This window comes from Rhinolophus sinicus, linkage group LG05 (genome assembly GCF_036562045.2).
Source record: "Rhinolophus sinicus isolate RSC01 linkage group LG05, ASM3656204v1, whole genome shotgun sequence".
In the NCBI taxonomy this organism is placed as follows: domain Eukaryota; kingdom Metazoa; phylum Chordata; class Mammalia; order Chiroptera; family Rhinolophidae; genus Rhinolophus; species Rhinolophus sinicus.
The window spans coordinates 13854171-13870116 of record NC_133755.1 but is presented as its reverse complement, the minus strand read 5'-3'; positions in this window follow the sequence as shown (position 1 = coordinate 13870116).

Genomic DNA, 15946 nt, shown 5'->3' with positions numbered 1-15946 from the left:
AGTAATCGTGATGAGAAAGATAGACATTCTCTACTCCATGCTGCTTACAGTCCAGGAGAAGGATGTTTAAAAAAGAAACTCTAATGAGTATTAATAATTCTAATGTGAAACACAGCATGGTGTTAGAGTGCATAGCAATGGGATCCAGCCAAGGGATGGTAATTCAGGGCTGCTGCCTATGAATTACCTGAAATGAGTAGGATTTGGCAAGGTAAGTTGGAAAATGGAGTGGAGGTTGATTGTGGAGCAAGTCCTGGAAGAGAGATGAGATGAACAAAGCTTTACAGCTGAGGGAAAACACAGCATATTGGCAAGGGCAAAAAAAGACCATGTAATTGGAAGGCGAGTCAAGAACAGCCTCCTGAGACATTTTAGTGGGGTTAGACTATATTTTAAAGGAAGAAACCATTGAATGATTTAATGGAGGAATGAAAGGATCCTATTTGTACCATAAAAGGACTATTCTATACTTTTTGTGTAAAAAGAAATGGATGGAAGGGATGCAGGACTGCAGGTGGAGAAAAAGATTAATAAATTCTATTAGTAATCTAGTCAGTAGACTTGGACCACAAAGATAAACAGCTAGAATGAAAAAGAAGTGATAGATTAGAGATAAGTTTAAGTAGTGAAATTGATAGGGATTCTTGGTTAATGGCATATGATTATTGAGGGAAAGGATTACATCTGGATTTCTGTGGGTGGTGACATGTATTGAAATAAGCACAGAGAAGAAGGTTCGAAGAGGGAATGGTGAGCTCAGAATAAACTTGGAAATGGCTCCATTACCGCCAAGTGGTAATGTCCAGCAATGAATGTGATGTAAAAATATAATGTACAAAGCCATCTCATCTGCATGTTATTACCTGATTCCCAGAGCCATAGGGATTACAACTGACATAACATTTTAGGATCCAAGCTGACATCTGGACATACCAATTACTCACCCAAGTACATGCAGAAAGTACAGAGGAGGAGGCAGGAAAGAAGCTTTGCCCCTTATTTCTTGTCTACTGATCTTTACTCTGCAGCTCATGAGGCACTCTGTAGGCACTGCACAAGAGCTTGCAGAATGGATGGATTTTAATTTTTTGTATAGAATACAGTGGACTGTTTTACCCCATATATTGTACAAGGTTATTTGTAGATATTGAAGGATAAAGTGAGCAGACCATGAAAAATGAGAGAAATTATAAAGGACCTAAAAATAAAACTTCAACTTCATTGGAAAGGCACCTCCATTATTTGGCTTTAAGCACATTTAATTCTTTATTTTAGGAATGTATCAGAGCAAAATGATCCAAAATTGCATGCTGTGGATGGAATGCTACTTTTGAAGGTGCTGATTGCAAATTAGTCAGCATTATGAAGGATAATTTGTGGGAGGTGGTCAAAGAGAAGCAGAAATAATAAACGCCTGAACGGGTTGCCCTTAGAATCATCAGAGAAATGACATCTCATATAAGGCTATCACAAGTAGCACATTTACAGAATAAATTATAAACAAGATTAAATGAAATAGCAGTGAATAAAATGGGGGGGGTGTTATGACACAAGGGAAAGAAAAATGTTGGGAGGAAAATGAAAAATTATAAATGGTTGCACATAAAAATTGCAGGTGAGGACAGGGGAACTGTTTGAATATAGAGAAATAAGATTGGAGGGTGGATGGAGAAATAAATCCCAGGCAAGGACGGGAGACAACTATGCAATTGAAAAGTGTCAGTCTGACTTACTTCTGGAAGAAGTCAGTCTCTCCAAGACCTGACAGACACCCTGCACTGAGGAGGACGCAGCCAAAGTGGAGCTAGGGGTGGGGCAACTCTTGTTTTCACCCTCCCGCCATGACTTTCCAAGCTTCCTTAATTGCATGTCCAAAGGAGAATTTTTTTCTTTCCAGATACAAAGAGGGTTCAAACTCTGTAAATGTTAACTTAAAAAGGAAAAACGTATTTGTTTGTACTATTTCAGTCTTTAGACTATGATGTAGATTGATCTCCAGCCCCAATATTTGAATGTAGACATGTGACCTGAGAAGAGGAAGTGTCAATGTCAGTAGCACTGCTGGCTGTAGCCACGAGGGGACCTTTGACAATCGCTCCTTCATAGCTCCCTGAAAGGCAGGGGAGAAGTAGAAAGACTTTCTACCCTATAACGGACAGTTCTTGGCTCTAGATGTTCACAGAGATTCCAAAGACCGGTGTCCCCTGCAAAGGAAGGAATAAAATGTCCTCCAACCCCAAGAAAATGTTTCCCCCACAAAATTCATTCAGATTTTGAGCTGGTTACCAGTCACTTTGCCCTTTGCAGGGAATCTATAAATACTGGGGGACATCAAGTCCCGGAAATAGATGACAAGAGCTGCTTTTGTCTGTGGCTGAAACATTCTGACTCAGTAGCTCCCTGATTTCAAATTGATAGAACACAATAACCTGGGAATGCAGTGCAAATAGAGAACATTAGGGCTAATTTATCCATGCTCATCACTTTAGAACGGTTCTCAAACTTAACTGTGCAGCAGAATTGCCTGGAAAGTTAGTTAAAAGAGTTTTCTGGGCTCCACCTCCAACGTGTCGTCATCAGTAGGTGTAGGGTGAGGCCTGAAATTTGTATTTCTAACAAATACCACAGTGATGCTGGTTCAGGACTACCCTTGAGAAACACTGCTCAGTATCACACAATGATGTGGGGCATGCCAGGATTAGAGCTGGGTGACCTCAGGGCCAGCACAGAGTTCTCTCCATGGCAGTGCTCCCCTCCCCTCTACATGCTGCACAGTCAGGGCCCCACCAATTTATGTGCATACCTGTCCCAGCATTTCCTGGTTTGGATTAATTAAGCTATTATTCAATAGGACAAGAGGTCCTGTGACCTCTTGCCAGTTCTATTTGCCTGGTTTTCATCATCACAATCATCAAATAACCACCCCCATCCCCTCTTCACACACACAATTTAAATTGGCAAAGCTCTGTAAGCAGATTACTCTTATACTGCCTGGCCTGTGGGATCAGAGAGGTTCAAAGGTGCAGAGTGACACAGTATGGTCTACCCCTTTGGGCATTCTTGGTCTGCCCACCATACCCTATACCCAGAAACATGTGTAAAGAACACTGTCATTACACACAGTCATTTCCACAATCCACCCCGGGGCCATTCACCCCATCTGTCCTGTCACTCCATGATCTCATCTTCCATGTTTTAGCTCCCATTAACCTCTGTAATTTTGCCCTCATATACTCGTATGCTCAGGCTTCTTGTACTTCACCTGTTCAGAAAGCAGTTGTTTTTGTTTGTTTGTTTGTTTTGTTTTTCACTTTTTTTCAAATAAGATTTTGACATTTACCTTCTGGAACCACCCACTGCCATGTGGGTAACAAAACTAACAGGCAGGGTGCTACCTGTCACACCCCTCCTCCTGGAAATGGTGCAAGTTATAGAGGAGGGTCTGAGAGAAACCACAGAACATTGTGCCTAGCATACAAGACATTGGAGCTGAAAGACAAGATTCTCTTCAGAATACAGCGTCAGCCTCACCATTTTTACTGCTGTTACCACAGAGAAATCAGGCAAAATACCCAAGTAAATCGAAGTTATTGAAGCTTCTCTTATTTATCTCTTGGAAGAAGCTTTCTAAAGAGCTGCAGCCCACATATCTCTCATCTTAACTCCTAATAAAGATTGTAATGGCTGCTGACGGTTGAGCTCTTGCTAAGCCCTGAGTGAAGCACTTTACTTTTATTAAACCATTTAATAATTGCAACTTCTCTATCAGAGAACTACTGTTTCTTCCACATTTCACATGTGAGGAAATGAAGATTTAGAGATGTTAAGTCACCTGTCCAAAGTTACACTTCTAATCCGTGTCTGAACTTGTATTTCAACCCCATCAGTCGGATGCCAGACATCGCACTTGTGCTGGTGTGATTTCTGCTTTCCTATGGCACAGACAGCCAATCACATGGCACGTTCACAGTTTTTGTTTGACAGATTTGAGATGAATGTCTTCTGAGCAAATGTAACTCAATTCAACACAGAAACGCAGGCCCCAACTGTGTTTCCGGCCAGCTCTGTGCAAGGATGCAATGCCATGGGGTAAAGGTGGGAAGAGGAAGACATTGAACTTGGTCCCTAACTGGGGAGAATTTATTAATGCTGTGGAGAATTGGAGAGGAGAACATATGGCTAAGAGGCCAAATGTGTGAAAAACAAACTATAAATACATATTTTAGTTAAAACCAAGAACTAAAAGAAGAGGCTAAGTAGACTAAATAGTATAAAGGACTATGTCCAATATCAGTGGCAGAGCAGAGCTGCCCTCAGTTCAAAGGGTGATAGGGTGTCTGTCTAACATCCCAGTAACCTGGGCATGTATCCATTGCACTGGAGGTATTTACAATACCCTCTCATTTTAATATTTATTTAAAAGTTAATTACTGTCACTGTCAGCTCTTTTACCTCAAAAACATTTCAGAGAAATGTATTCAGGTATTATGTGACTTGTAAGTAAGATTAACAAGAAAGTTCAGAGAAGTGTAATAATCAAGGGATTTGGCTGTTAATAAAGAACTTAATGAAAAACAAATGAGTTAACACTGGTTAGAATTTGAATTTGGCTAAAACAAATTCTAGAATTGCACATAGTACACTTAAGCATAGCTCATCGTCCACCTAGAATCAAAATTAATGACCAACGGCCACATTCTTGTGCATCTGGGCAATGAGGATAATCAATGTTAAGGGTTATTTTAGACTAAAAAGCCATGGCTTTGTCCTGTATTATTTAAATCTAAACACAAGTGTGCTTGTAGGTGGGCTTCATAGGATGTATTATCTGCATTATGCCCTCGTGCACATATACATGCACACACAACTGCTGAGTTGATAGAGTGCATTACCTCTGCTTTACAGATGGCTAAAGGGATTAAGCAAATATCGTCGCTGCACTACGAGGCTGAGCCTTTGTATTCATTTATAAAGTTAGGGAAGTCACTGAAGAGAAAGAGAAATCACGCAACTGGAATGGAGAAGAAAAGCTCCAATTATAGTTCCAGAATTGGCTGCCACCTTTAGTGTTAACAGAGTGTGCACGTTTTTCAGAAGTGACACCTGCATTGTCTGTTGGGAAACATTTAATCCCTGAAGCTGTATTAAGGAGGCTGGTCAGCATACAAGTGAATAGAAATGATGTCAGTTCTTTCTGTGATAGAAGAAGCTGCACTAATTTAAGTAGGAGCACATCAGAGTGTTCTGTGGACCCTCGTAATTTGACTCCACTTGCTCTGTACCATTCTGGCCCTGCAGAGTACCGGGAAAGTGCATAAACGTATGACTATTTAAATGTAGATGCAGTCCTCATGTTCCCACTGCCCTCCGTATATGACTCTATCCATGATTTGCTCAGTTTGTGTTTCTGCTGCTTAAGGGAAAGGTATTTTCTTCTATTTAACATAGTATGTCCAGTGACTAAAGGGTGATATGCATACCATTGGCACCTGGGGAACGTTTATGGAATGAATGGCAGTATATTTCCAAAAACACCTCTTCAGGGTCACTTATCCCACAGCCTCACCCAGATCACAGCTGGGAGTTAGGACAGCCAGAATGGAGGTAATGGTGAGGCCCGTAATTAGAGTCTGTGCTTTATCCAAAGGAAATATTCTTGAGCCTTCACAAAAACATCTCACTTCCTATCCTTATTTTGTTCCCCAGTAATTGTCACAGTGACTGGAACATAGTTGATGCTCAATAAATGAATGTTGTGTCAAGAAAGACGGAGAGTTTTCAGTCTGGAAATGATGAGTGTGCATCAGGTTTAGTCACCTGAAAACATAAGATTCCATATTCTCACAAAGCTGCTCATGGCCGTGGCTGATTTCTCCTGTGACTCCAGAAAAATGAAGTGTTTCTGTACTGTTTGCAGGCAGCATCATGGGCTCCTCCCAATCAGAAGATCTGCGTTGCTCAGCCTGCTGCTGAGTTTGTTATGAGAGTGTAAAGTCAAGACAGATGCAGATGCTAAGAGGACGCTGACACCTTTTCAGATAACTGGCTTCATCTGTCTGCCTGTTTACGGGGAAAGCTGATTATCAGCCATGTGCAAATGCCGGGGAACCGATCTGATCGCTGTGATGTTTTACACCATAGGCAGAGTCATCTTTCTATCCAACATTCACTCAGCGAGGCAGGAAATATAATTAAGTTTTCATGCATATTCCCACAGTACCCTGCACAGTCATTCGATCATTAAAAGAAAAAAAGAAAAAATGAGTGAGTGTCACCAGAGTGTTTGAGGACAATACCTAAAAACTTAAGAGGTCTGGGAGGCAGGAAAATGGATGTAAGTGATGTGAGGCATGGATAGGATAGCGTGTTTCTTGGGAGAGTACAAAAGGGGTCGAAGGTGATCATGGGTAATTATTCTGCAATGTACTCAAAGTACATTTAAGTCAGATAAACAGAATCCAGGAAGTTTTTAATAGGAAAACTTAACCTCAACATTGAACTGCCTAAAAGAATGCAAAGTATTTGGCAGTGGTCAGTATTGCTAGAGTATGGTAATTGCTGTTAGCTGAACCTGGAATAGCAAGAAACCTTATTGAGAAAATCTCTAGAAGCTGTTAATACAAAGAAATGTTATTGGACCAACAATCCTAAGACTTGATTCACATTCCAGCTTTGTTAATTATTGTGTGAACTTTAGCAAGTTATTTAACCACTAAAGCATCAATTTCCTCATCCATAAAATGCATCTGCTTATAAATAATCATATTATCATTGTTGGTATCAAATTAAACAACATAATACCGTGTTTTCCCAAAAATAAGACCTAGCCAGACCATCAGCTCTAATGCGTCTTTTGGAGCAAAAATTAATATAAGACCCGGTATATATTATATTATATTATATTATATTATATTATATTATATTATATTATATTATAAACCCAGTCTTATAGTAAAATAAGACCAAGTCTTATATTAAAATTACTGATGCTTGGGTCCTATCCCCAGAGATTCTCAAATATTTGGTATAGGATATGGCCTGAGGACATTGTTTGAAACAGCCCAGTAATTCCAAAATGCATCCAAGAATAAGAATTAGTTCAAAATATAATCCCAGGGCTATTGTTTCTAACCCTGTTGACAAATTTTTCATTCAGATTTGAGAGTAAGCCTTGCGATTTTTTTTACAAATCTCAAGGGTATGTTAAACACTCAAACGTGGTATCGTTCTTTTTTTTAATTAGTTCATTTAATAATCATATTCTGGTCACAAATGCAGAAACCATGTTCAACAAGTTCTGGCAATTCCAGTTCTCAAGCTCTCTTGTTTCTCTGAACTGCTACTCACCAGATAGCTTTTGGTTTGTTGTTGTTGTTGTTGTTTTTTTTGTTTTTTTTTTCTCCATACAATATGGCACATGCAGTGTTCTGCACAGTTAATTACCTATTTGTATGTGTCTGGATCACTCTTCCCTCCCCCCAAGGTGAAACCATGAGCTCCTAAACTCAGATACCCGAGATGGAAGTGTGAAGGCAAAGATAGCATTGCACAGAAGAAAGAACACAAAGCTCTGGGGTAAGATAGACGTGAGGATAAACACTGATTCCACCTTTTGTTGACCGTGTGATTCTCGGAAATTTTTTAAAATGTCTCTTACCTCTGTTTCATTATCTATAAATTAGGGCTGATGATACTGACCTGGAAGAGTTGTTGTGAAGATCTGATTGGATAAGGTCCACAAAGTTCATAGACCAGAGCATAACACACCAGAGATAATCAGACAGAGAGTGCTCTCATTACTAGTTACGTGGACCATTTTTGGGACCTTAGCTGACAGCACCCACATGTGTACTGAGCAGGAATGTTGACTCTTCAGAAGGTAATCTTGCAAAATTCTTATCTCCAGGGACAGGGAAAAGATTCAGGTTATTTTATGCAAAGTGATTTTCCCTGAATTCATTATTTTCCTGCTATTAAAAAATAAATAAATAAAGGGGAAAATAATGTGGTCACATTAATGCATAATTGTAGACAGAAAATATATGACTATTCTGGATAATTAATGTCCTTAAATAGAAATAAATCAGAAATTTTGCTTCAGATAGACTTAAAGGTATTTCTAGTAAATACCATTAGAGGCCGAGAGAGAGAACATGAAGCAGATTGGAACACAACATAACAAACACATTAGCAAGTTATTATCCATGCTAATGAAAACTACAAAGAAACTGCCTTAATGACACAGGGAGGCCCCAGAGCATGTGGGGAACTGCATGTCGTTTCAGTATAGCGTCGGAGGTTTAGAGCTCTGGCTGTGTGTCTGTACCAGCCCAAGGAACATAGTCATTTGGCGTTTACGCTGCATCAGTCATTACCTTCTCTTCTGTTAGTGGCCTGGAGACATCAACAAACATGCTTCATTTCTGTTTTATTTGGAACTTATCAACCTACTCCTGGACTGTCTGCATAGCCCTTGCTCCCTAGAATAGAACTGAAGTTGTGTGGAAAGTGAGGGCCTTATGGTCTTAGCTGATGTGTTTTCTGTGTGACCACAAAAAGTTCAGAGCAAACGTGATCACGGAGAGATGCAGAATAGGAAAGAAAGACAGGCTATCACTAAATAAATCTCAGGCCATGGATGGTCATAGCACACCTGCATCTATTACTGCTTCGATGAGTTAGTTCCTGCTTCTCTGAGGCCTTTTTCTGGGAATCCTGGCCTCTTCCCAAAGCCATCCAGCCAAAAAGAGGAATAAAATCAGAGCCTCAGTACCACCAGCTAATGGGGTTTAGAATCAGCGATGTGCTCTTCCGTAGGATATCTAGGACCTGTGGTCTCCACGTAACAGAGCCCCCAGAAAACTCTACACTCAGCTCCCACTACATGACATATGCCCTAGTCTATTCACCTGGGAACATGCCAAATTTACACTTTGGTAAACAATGAGGAATGTTAATACATGTTTAGCACAGTGCCCCGGCAAATATTTAACACTTGATAATATTAGCTGTCATTCTATTATCATAAAAAGGAGGGAGGTATAATTTCAAGCCATACAAAAAGTCTGGTAAGATAAGAAATTTGAAAAGGTTGACTGGTTTTAGTGACATGGAGGTCACTGGTAACTCGAAAAGTGCACCACTGGCAAACTGCACCATGTAATGAACAGAAGGGAGAGAAACTAGACAGAGAATAGAAAACCTTTCCAGAAATTAGCATGAGAAGCATTGGCAAGAGACTAGGTTGCAGCTAGGGAGGGAGCACCGGCTCCATAATACCTTTTTTATTTTATTTTAATTTTCTTTCTCACCTCCACTGTGGTAATGCTGATGTACCCATGATTTCCAGATCTCCTGCATCTGCTGCCTTCATGGTCTTGCTCGCTTGAGGTCCCTGTGGCATTCATTATGATTTTCCTGATGTGTAGGTACCTCCCAAGAGCAAGACTTTCTGAGACAATTGCATATTTCTGTTGAAATGGCTAGTCCACAGGAAAGATGTAAGAAATTAATGGAATAATGGTTGTTGTTGTTTTTCCCGCACATTCTTCATACAGTTGTGACTTCAAGCTGAAATATTAGTAGCCTTTTCTTTCTTAAGTTATGACATTTAGTCATCTTTCTAGGGATCAGAGGGAGTAGGGGGGACTCATTCTGCAGAAGCCTGATAGTCAGAGCCTGAAGAAAGCCCCAGAGCTGCTTGTAGGCCATCTTTTCTAAGGGGTAAACAAACAGATAGGTTCCTGACTCTGAGAAGGATCAGATTCCTTTCCCTGGAGAATGACTCAAGTCTGTTGCCTCCCACTTAGAATTGGTCATTCTGGAGGTTGCCTGGTCTTGTTGAGGTCTTCAGTTTTCTTAAAAAAGATGTCTGAGAGCTTTCGAAGCTCAGATACAAAAACATTGTGTCATCAAATCATTTCTACTCTATTTGTATTGTAGCTTTGGTTTTTGTCTGTTTTTTAGAGTATTACAAATAGACAGTTGGTCAGTAAAAATCATTCTTTAATAATCCTTAGTGCCTAAAGTCCCTTACATGCATTTATGTTCTGGATTTCCATAGGCTTTATTTCCTAATATTCTCTCCCTGAAGTGTGTTAGTGATTCTTGTGTCCTCTCATTGGTCATATATGCAATGTTTTCTTATTGACAAAATAACGGTTGAAAGCAACTCAACAACTGGACTTACAACCCTATATGTAAATTCCTGTACTTTATGATTATCTGAACCTGGCTGGTGGGGACAATTGGTAGTGCCCATTGTCTCAAGTCATTCATCTCTCTTTTGAGAAGATCACATGACCTAGAATTCAGAAGCTTCATCAATGTTGACAAAAGAATGCACTCTATGGAAAGTTTTGTTTTTCATTTTGTCTTGTTTTGTTTTGTTTGTTTGTTTGTTTCATTCAGATGGTGTGTTCTTTTAAACTCTACTAGTTCTGTATTGCTTGTAGGACAACTCCCAAATCTTCTGGCATAGTGAAAAAAGTGCCTTACAACAAAATCCTAACATACTTCTCTAGCATCATCTTTTGAGGTTTTCTAAATCTGTGTTCTAAGCTACAATCACATATTTTCCATGCATTTGCATATGTTATTTCACTCCTAATAATTCATATGTAACTCAAACGTTAGCTCTTTTGTAAAATTTCTGGCAAAACTCTATGTAGAAACCTCACTTATACATACCTGTACCAAAAATCGTATTACATTAATTTAGTTGGCTAGCTTCACACATTGTGAGACTCTTACATTAATATCTGATTCTAAATGTCTAGCTCAGTTGTTTTTGTAAATTATAGTTAATAAATAAATGAAATATTAACATTGTATATTGTTTACCCCACATAAATTACTCATGTGATTTCCCAATTTACATAACTTGCTTAAAATATGATATTCACCAATGACTCCTTCACCAGCTGGTAGGGCCTGACATCCTCCCAAAGGAGCTTTAGCTCTGTAATTTAAGTCTTTGATTTCTGTTAAAGAATGCCCATTGCCTTGGAGAAATCAGAATGTAAATGGTTAGATTTCAGTTTCTTGGTAGCATAGATGATCTCAAATAGAAATTTTGGTGGGGGGTTGACTTCATAGTGCTTACCGTGTTTCCCCGAAAATATGACCTAGCCGGACCATCAGGTCTAATGCATCTTTTGGAGCAAAACTTAATATAGGATCTGGTATTATATCATATCATATCATATCATATCATATCATATCATATCATATCATATCATATATCGTATCATATCATATCATATCATATCATATCATATCATATCATATTATATCATATTATATTATATTATAAGACCTGGTCTTATAGTAAAATAAGACTGGGTCTTATATTAATTTTTGCTCCAAAAGACACATTAGAGTGGGTGGTCCAGCTAGGTCTTATTTTCGGGGAAACACGGTATCTGTTATATCTTGTTCTTGCTAAATATGGAAAGAATCAAGGAGTGGGTAATTGCCAATCCAAAGCTGAGCAGCGATATGGAATCAGATCCAAAATTAGAACGCAGGTCTCCTGATCAACACTTCTAGGATTACTGAAAATAAAATCAGATGAAGATATATGAGTCCTATTTTTGGCTCTACCATCAATAAACTGAGTGATTTAAAGCAAGACCCTTATAGTCTGGGTTTGGTTGCTTTATTTGCAAGATGAGTAAAACCGTACATATATGATAAACGTGTTGTGAGGATTAAGTGTGGTAAAGGAGAGACAAAGAACACTGTATAAATCACTTTAAAATATTGTATCATAATTTTCATCACAAAATTAATTCTGGTTAATGCTTTTGTGGCAGATAAAGAACTCTGCGGGTCATAGCTCTAGCTAAAATCTCCCTGGCTTTGCTGCCTCCATAGTGGGACAATTTCCTCATGGATTAACTATTGGCAGCTTGTCAGAAACATGCTTTTATGTTCCTCTCATTGCACCATGCACCACTCAAAGGAGAGGTATCTTAATGATTTCAGGGAAGGAGAAAGGAAGGTGTTGGGTGCAGTGGTGGGGTCCATGTTATTCACAATGGTCTCATACCATCCCAGCAAGCAGTCACCCTTTCTAGTATATGTCTAGTCTAGTCTATGCTGCACACATCCAGCCACACTTCCTCTCTAACTACCAGAACTGTTCAACTTGACCTTAAGCCACTCTGTGGCTGATGAATACTTGTGCAAACATGGCAGCAAAAGTAGGACACATCACTTCACAGCTTTCTGTGTTCTGCAGTTGGGTGGGATGCTTGGTAGGGGAGGACTGAAAATGTGTCCATGCCCCAAACCTTGTTTCAAACCTACCTGTATCTCTTCTACCGCTTTGCATGTAGAATAGTATCTACTACATATAGATCATATATATATGTATCCGGTATGGAGGGAAGGTGGTCTCCTACATGGGCTGTATTTTATTTGCCTTAGCACTTACTGGGAAAAGCTGGTCAACCCCCCATACCCTGCAGACTATGGTCTTCAATCACCTCTTGTCCAGATTGCTAATATTGCCAAATATATATATATATATATATATATATATATATATATATGCTATGTGTGCTATGTGTGTATGTGTATGTGTATATATTAGGTAAAGTTTCCAAAGACACTGCATGATAAAGAGAGACACTGCTTGGTGGATGCCTTGTTATCTTCTTATTTTTTGAGTTGCTCAAAGCTCAGATTAACTCCACAAGACTTTGAAGATTGCCTCTATAGGGTTTTCTAAAAATCATAGCATTATAACCACTAGTTACCCTATAGCTACCCATTTTGAAATTTGGATATAGAAATGATCCCATTTTCTTGCCCTGTTTTATTTTCCCCCATGGCTCTATTATCACCAAGGGACACACAGATTTATCCACCTTAATAATACATTGCATTGTTTCCATAGAACTAGAGATAAATGGATTTGTAAAGAGAAATAGAATTGGATTTTTTTCCTTCTTTTGATAACTTAGTAGGAATTCCAAAATTATTACTTGAGAGATTTTCCTCACTGTGACTAGATTACTGTCCATGACACATTTTAATTTCTCTTGCCTATATCAACATTTTTTAAAAAAAGATATGACTCTTTAAGGATACACTGTGTTCACTCTCTCTGGATCTGAAGCAAAGGAGGTGAACAAGCTTCTGTTAATTAAAAGTGTGTGCTGGAGGGAGTGAGATACTTGTGGGTCATTCTTTTCATTGTTAATTTTGTGGTAAGTAAGCTGTACCCTGTAGCACTTCGTGTCTGATTTACTATCACTTTGGACATTTAAATGTTAGTTATCTTGGTTTTTAAAATTATTCTATCTGACTTTTCCATGTCCGGTGACTTAGACATTGTAAGCCATTACTAAGCTTGTGTTCATAAAGATATTGCAGCTTCTATTTCTTGCCCGATGGTAGGAAGCATACTTCACACAGAATTTTAAAGAGCTGACTGATAATGTTTTCCAATCTGCTGGGTTATTAGAGGAAGAAGATAGAGAATGGGGAGATAGAGGGACTGGAAACTTATATGTGACAAGATAGGGAAAGAAGGGCCGGAAGTGGAAATGAGAAGCCCTGAAGGAGCAAGTGAGAATTTGGTATATTTGATTCTGGCTAAGATGGCTGGGCACATAAGGACAGGAAACTGGCGAGAAAACTAGCCACTTTAGCAAAGCACGTTCACACAAAATTGCCTTCTTGATAATGAATCTTAACTGATCCCACCCCCCCCACACGATTTTGTGTGCGTGTGTGTGTTTCATGACTTATTAAATAGATTAGCTACATTGATTTTTTACTTTGAGATTTCCAGGCAATCACACAATACTTGAATTTTTCAATCCTGTCGCTACATTATATGTTAATAAAAGCCAATAGCAAACATTTAAAAAGTTTTCCTAGATTAGGGCCCTTCCAAGAATCAATAATCTCATTGACACGGTTCAAAGAGCTATCCATTCTATGAGGACCACGAATGGCTGCAGAAAGCATGCATGTAAACACCACCAGAAAAATCAATGTTCTCCCTAAGTCATCGACAATTCTTGATGGCAATTGGAATTATGAAAAATATAAGATGGGCCTTATGCCTTAAGCATTTAAAAAGGATCCATATCAAGCTAGCTGGTGTCCAGGAGAAGATGACTCTCAGGTAGGCATGTTTGATCTGATAACTTATGCATGGACAATACCTATGGGTTCTCGGATATAGTGTCATATACATCACTCTGCTGACAGCCAGTGGAGAGGAGAGCACACTCACATCATTGTTGTGAATTCTCAGAGAGAAAAATACAAAATGTACTTTGGACAAGCCACTTAGGGGAGAGTTGGAATAAAATCTCTTCTGATTCCTGTTCTTTTCCCCTTGGTGGTGATGTATGCCCACACTATTACAACTGCAAATGCAATGATTACTTCCTGTTTACCCAATTCTCAATGGGCTGAAGTTAAGCATTTCCCAGGGAAACCTGAAAACTAGTAAAGGATCTAGGGGGCTCAACTACATAGTGTACCTTACCTACGTTTATAGAATTAACACAAAAGCATATTCACTGAAGGACAAGAAGGATACTTTTCATGTCCTTCGGTTGTCTCAGTGGTTACTAGAGTATCTGGTCTCTCAAGTGGGTGGTATTTGGTATTTCTTCCTAAATGTCCCTATTTTAGAGGGAGATAATGACAAATGGAGCTGTCCTTAGTGAGCTATCCATCTCCTAGTGCAAGCACTGCCTCATACAGCAATGAACAAATCTTTCACCCTCTAACACTGTATCTTCTTTTCTGTAACTGATTCTGTCTTTGGATGAATATTTTTAAAATACAAATTTTTAATAAAATTAAAAAAATGTTTACAAATGAAGTCTCACCCTCAAAGAAACAGAATTAACAGGAGAAAGGAATAATCCTGGGAGCTCCTCAATGCAGTAATGAATTCAACATTCTTCAATCAAATTTAAAATTTAATTATAGGTAATTGTACTTTTTTAATGAAGTACTTTTAACATAATGGTCCATTGTTGTATAATTATATAATTAACTCCATTAATCACTCAACAGTTTATTTTCCTCTATATTTTCCTTAAATATTTACATACTGTGCCCATTTTTATAGCCACAAAGCTCCCTGTAAACAGGAGTGTAAGTCAGCGTAGATAGAAGAGCTTCGTGAAGAATAGCCACTGTTATTTCTCCAAGTGTATCTCACATGCTCCTTGATTTATCAGAAAATTCAATGTTTGCAAAGTACCTTCTATATTTTTGAACCTCTGACAGGCACTCAGCATTGCATCTACCATCTGCTGACCAGCTAATATGTACCATTCAAGCATATTGCTAGTCCCGGATTCAAAGGAAAGGGATGGCAAGAGATGACAAAGATATAACATTTGACCTAAAGGAGCTCATGATTTACTGATGGAGAACCCATGAAGGATGCTCATGACTCCTTCTCTTGTAGAGTTCACAGTGCGATATATGGAGTCAAGTGCAATACCTGTCACAGATATGAGAAACTTACTAGATTTATTGTCCCAATGATGGCAGGAGAGATTTTCTGGCCCCTTCCATTCTTCTCTGGTGATCTTGATCTGGTTATATTTTACACATTGACTTACCTCTGCCTCACACATGGGTCCTTACATGTCTGCAGTTGACAGCCCCTGTCCATGTTCACCTCCTTGCCTCTCAGTTGATATACTAGCAGGGAATGATACTGATTTTCTATATTTATATGTGACCAAATCATTACTTTTGAACTGTATTCACCTTTCTCAGGAACAGTTATCTAACTCAGCTCTGCTGCCTTCCACTGTATATCTTAAGCAGGTTACTTAACCTTCTGTGCCGCAGTTTCCTCACCTGTAAAGTAGGATGTTCATAGAGTAGTGGCAATTTTAGAAATTAATAACAGTTCCTTAGAACAGTTCCTAGAACACAGTAAAAATGCAAAATG